The sequence below is a fragment of the Rhinopithecus bieti genome, unplaced genomic scaffold (genome assembly GCF_001698545.2).
Source record: "Rhinopithecus bieti isolate Rb0 unplaced genomic scaffold, ASM169854v2 scaffold_6933, whole genome shotgun sequence".
Lineage (NCBI taxonomy): Eukaryota > Metazoa > Chordata > Mammalia > Primates > Cercopithecidae > Rhinopithecus > Rhinopithecus bieti.
In genome coordinates this window covers 2,833,612-2,839,125 of record NW_016805426.1, presented here as the reverse complement: position 1 = coordinate 2,839,125, position 5,514 = coordinate 2,833,612, and positions in this window count along the sequence as shown.

The window sequence follows — 5,514 nt, the reverse complement described above, 5'->3', positions numbered from 1 at the left end:
CGCCAAAAAAAAAAAAAAAAAGTAAGGGAAGAGAAAAATAAAAATGATACAAGAAACTGAAGAAGAGGAGGCAGTGAGTCGGTGGCAGATGAATGGTGTCGCCTCCAGGAGCGGAGCAAAACCAGGAGAGGTTCCCCCCACTGCCCCCTCCCCGCGGCCCCGGCTCCGGCCGGATTGTCATTGTTGTTTTCTTATTTTTCTCCAGATCGGGAGTTTTTCGGACTTGGGTGGCGCCTGGTAGGAGGGGAAGGAGCATTGGAGGAGCCACTGGCTGGATTAGTATTTGTGGGAATGCGGAGGGGGAGAGGGAGAAAGGAAAGGAAAGAGGGAGAAGGAGGAAAAAAAGAAGACAAGAAAGAGTCGATTTTCATGCCAATCATTGGAACAAATAGCTAACATTTAACGTTTACACCCGCACTGGCGGCGCCCTGGCGCTCCGCGGACCCGGAGCCGGGCTAAAATGTCCCGAAAGCCTTTGGAGAAAACGAGTTTCCAGCTATCAGGTTCTCCCCGTCTCCCCCCTTTCAAGAGGCTTCGGTTTCAGGCTGGACTTGTCCAATGTCTGCGTTACCGCTGCGAGCTCCTAAATGAGTGTCAAGGAGGCAAATATCAAATAGCGCCGGGGTCAGGGCGATTGAGTTAACCACTGGGGCCTCAGGACTGGAAACCTGTGTGACTCCGCGGGGAAGGGGAGGCGGCGGAGGGAGGGTGAAGGAATAAATGAATGAATGAATGAAGTGGCAGAGGGGAGCGCTGGATACCCAGAGAAGAGGGCCCAGACTAAGCTGGCCTGCGCCACAAGCCAGCCCCCTTCTCCAGCCCTGGCCCCTCCCCAGGGAAACTTAAGGCTCTCAGTTTGAGAAAAGTTTCCTTAAAACTTTTGCTGTCTTTTAAATAGGGCCAATTTTCCAAACCGAAGTTTAGACACCAAAGTTTAGAAAATTGGGCTCTAACCTCCTCCCTGTCAATGGGTGGTTACTAATTTCGTCATCTCCAGGCCTCAGTTTCCCCATCCGCTAATGGAGGGAATTGACAAGAAAATGGCGAGGTCTCTTCCTGTTGGGAAAAAGAGCAGGCTGTGGGCTTTGGCAGGAAACAGGGAGTGCGGATTCTGCTATCCCGACCCCTGTCAACCTGGGCACCTGGTGCCACCCCCAGCCTGGCCCTTGGGGCTGGCCAGAAACCAGGGTAGAGAGAGCCACTGAGCTTCCCCACCTCCAGCCGAACCCCAGTGCTCAGCAGCTGGGACCCAGTGATTATCCCGGGGCCACCCCCCGGGGAGGCCCCCGTTCTCCTATTCCAGCAGACCCAGGTCCTTATGCGTCCCTTCCAGAGTCTTGTGCTTCTCAGGTATTTCCAAAAGAGAATCATCTCTCTCTTTTTTGGGGGGGGGCTGGAAAAGGGGTACATCCTCTCTTGGGGTAGGTGGGGGGGGAAGCAGATTGAGGTTTATGTCAAAATTCCTGACTCAAGCGCCAGAGCGGAAGTCCAAGCGGACTCAGCCTCTGCGCGGAGGGGGTCACTGAGCCGCACGGCAGGCGTGTTTGAAATCGATTAACCAAAGCCCGCTTCTTCGCGCCGTAAGGTCTTGTTTTCTTTATTGCTGAGACCCCCATGTCACGTGTGCAAGGTTTGCGTGCTTGGGCGTGTGTGTGTTTGACCGGGGAGGTTGTGTTACAACCTGGGGGAGGGGTGTGCACCAGGTTCGATTTATTTCCCCAGCGCTGAGCGGAACATCAAGACAACCAAGGCAGGGGACAGCCTACAGGGTTTGCTGCCAAGGACCGGCCGCTCACTGTCCTTCCTCACCCCCTCTCCCCGCACCTTCCGCTCCCCCGGGGCGCAGCTCCGGGTCCCTTTGGGGCCGAGCAACGGGCGCGTGCCCCGCAGTTGGATGCCGGGGCGTACTCGGGCTGCGGAACAGAGGTCCCCCCGGGAGGCAAGAGGTACCGCAGGGAGGGACGGAGAGGGGCGCAAGAGCGAGGTGCCCAGACGTGCTGGGCTGGGGTGGGGGCACCTGTCTCCTTAAATACCCCTCCTTTTTGTGATCCCTTCCCTCCCTCAGTGTAATTCTCAATGATAGTCATGAAGAATAATCACGATGATACTTTCTCCTTCTTTCTCAAATTAAAAAAAGAGAGAGAGGAAAAAAAATACGCACCCAACTCCACTACCATGAGGGTTCCGGAGAAATTCTCAAATAGAGCAGTGTAATTTCTCAGTTGATTTTGATTGACACACTGTCCCTGGGATCATGTGTTAATCCCTTCTTCACTCAAGCCTTTTCATAACTCATTTCTCTCTTGCTAGATGGGGACTCTGATGGTTACCGAGGCAACGATGATAGCACTAAGCTATTTCCCTCTCTGCAAGGAGACCATTATTCCGCATGCATAGGCCATTTGCAACAGAGGTCGTCACAAAGTCATCCACAACACAGCACACGTTTATTAAACTTTTATTCGCTTTTTTCCCCCAACACAGAAACTAGTTTGCACTTGTACGGGGGCGGGGGGTGGGGGGCGGGAGGTATCGTTGTCCTCTTCTATGTTGGTAAGGATCACCCTGAGTGTCACGGTCATTGACACAGCGACACAGCAGGCGCAAGGGCCTCCGGTCTCTCCACTGCCGGATCCGCCCGTCGGGGTCGTCTCTGACCACCTCGGGATGGCTGGGACCTTCGGGATGAGAAGAAGCGGTGGCCACGTCTGTAGGCAGAAGGGACCCTGGCTTCCAGGCCGCGCCACCTCTGTTGCGCGGGACTTGGTGACCCACGCCCCTTTCCTGGCGTACCTTCTGAAATAAAGCCTTTTGTCCCACTTCCTCAGAGGCCCCCCACCACCAACCCTCCCGCAACGCTGCTTTCACCGTCCCCTGCTTCGGATCTGCCGCTCCCCCCAGCCCCCGCCGACGCCAAGCCCTCCTCGGGCGCCCGCGGACGCCAGGCCGGGTCCCCAGGCGCCGCCCGGCCGCGCTGGCAGCCCTGGCTCCGCAGAAAGCCACCTGCCGGGAGCGCGTGGTTCTTAGGTTTCTTCCCCCTAGTTTGTCCAGGAAACAGGGCCTGCTGGTGGGGGCGGGTTCCTGGGAAGCGGATGGATGTGGTCCTCGGCTTCTTTGCGGAGGGTTGGGGCGGGAGGGTGTGTGTGTGTGACAAGGGGGTGGGTCCCCGGAACATCTGGGGACAGTCAACCAAGAGCTTGCCAAGAGGCCAGTCTGAAAGCGAACATGGCAGACTCGATTCCCGGCCTGCAAGGCCGCCAAAACCAAAGGGCAGTTATGAACATAGGCCACTGGTGGCCAAGGCCCCTTTTTCCCCTCCAGCTTTCCTCAGTCGCCCGCACTCCCTTTTCAATTTCTTCCCTTCCACACCCTCCGCCGCCCCCGTCTTTTTTTTATGGGAGCGGGGGCCTCCTGGGGCTCTGGGGTGAAGCCCAGGCCCCTCCTGCCTCTGTGACCTTGACCCGGGAGGTTTCCCTTTGTGCCAGCCCCCCGCCCCCAGGGACGGCCTTCGACGCCGCTGCAGCCCCCGGAGCGCCCTGCTGTCTCGTCGTCTCGCAGCTAGGGGCACGACCTCTCCGGGCCACCCCGGTCGCTTGTCTGCGTGCCACCCGCGAGCCAGGACCAAGCCGCAGAGCTGGCTGGGGCTCCGCAGACACTGGCTGGGACTGGAGCTGGGCTGGCCTAGACGTGCGGCGCGGTAGAGATGCGAACTGGGCTCCTAGGTGGCAGGTGGAAGGACTCCTGAGCGCTCCAGGGATCAGCCTCCTCCCCAAGCCCGGGACAGTCCGTCATCTGGGCTGTGGTGACCCCGCAGGCCGAAGGGATGCCACATGCACAGAGCGATCCCATCCTGGTCCTACCTTAAGAGTTTGGGAACCCTGAGTTCCTCCATAGAAACGTAGTCGCCTGCCACCTGGGAACTCAGAAGAGCTGGGTGTAGATCCCCAGGGCCTCCTTCGCGGTGTCCCACCCCAGAGGCAGTGGCCTAGAGCCAGGGAGTTGGGAGGAAAAGGGAGTAGGCGAGCCTTGCCCTGGGAGTCAGCAGGCTGCTCTCCTTCCCACATCTACAACCGTTCCCATGAAAATAAACCAGAAAACAACGCATCGCCTTGGGGTGCCGGTGTCTAGAGCCTCCAGACCAGGCAGGGCCAGGCGGAGAGGGCAGATGGGTGGTGCTGGCTGCACTGGTCCGCGCAGGGACTAGTGGGGTGTGTTGGTGTCTGACCCAGCTTTTTTAAAAGAAGCCCCCAAGCCCTTGGAGTGTGGGTTGGGAGCTGGATGTGGGGCCAGGAGGAAGCAGAAAGAGTTGGCTGCTGGGGTTCGGAGGGTCAAAGCAATGCCAAGTTCCTCACTGCTGTTGACAAAGCCTAAGTCAGAGGGTCTGGATACCTGGGACTGGGTGAGTGTGGTCTCTGGAGAGAGTCCACAGATCTAGGAGGGTGTTGGAGTGTCCCCACTGTGCTTTCCAATGGAATTTAAGTTTATAGGTGAATGGAGGTAAAAACTATAATTTATTTTATTTTATTTATTTATGTTTTTTGAAATGGAGTTTCACTCTTATCACCCAGGCTGGAGTAAAATGGTACAATCTTGGTTCACCACAACCTCCACTTTCCTGGCTCAAGCAAATGTCCTGTCTCAGCCTCCTAAGTAGCTGGGATTACAAGCTCATGCCACCACGCCCGGCTAATTTTTGTATTTTTAGTAGAGACAGGGTTTCATCATATTGGTCAGGCTGGTCTCAAACTCCTGACCTCAGGTGGTCCACCCACCTCTGCCTCTCAAAGTGCTGGGATTACAGGTGTGAGCCACTGCGCCCGGGCCAAAATAGAAATATTAGGACTCTGGTCACCTGGAGTCTTTCCTGTCAGCTTTAGATCTGATCAATCTGGATTTTGTGGGGGTTTTTTGTTAGTGTGTCTTGTTTTGGTTTGTTTGAGACAGGGTCTTGCTCTGTTACTCAGGCTGGAATCCAGTGACGCAATCATGGCTCACTGCAGCCTCAACCTCCTGGGCTCAAGCAATTCTCCCATCTCAGCTTCTTGAGTAGTTGGGACTTACAGGTATATGCCACCATGACCCAGCTAATATTTTTTATTTTTAACATTTTTTGTAGCGATGGGGTCTTGCTATGTTGCCCAGGCTCATGTTGAACTCCTGGCCTCAGCTTACGGAAGTGCTGGGATTACAGGCATGACCCACCACTCCTGGCCCGAGACGAATGCCTTCAATGCAGGTCTCTCCTCTGTTAATAGACTCATGATAGAAAACATGTCTGGCTTTCAGCTAAATGAGAAGATTTCAGCTCTCTCTCTCCTCCCATGTGTACTAAAGAAAATAGCAAAGTGCTGGGATTACCGTGTGAGCCACTGTGCCAGGATCCTTCACCAAACTGAGTCATCATCTCAGGGGAAACCAAACTGATGGAAATCCTGTCTTACAAGAAAAGACCACCCAAATTACTGGAAGCTTAGGCTCTTGCACCAAACGGCATAATATATATATATATATATA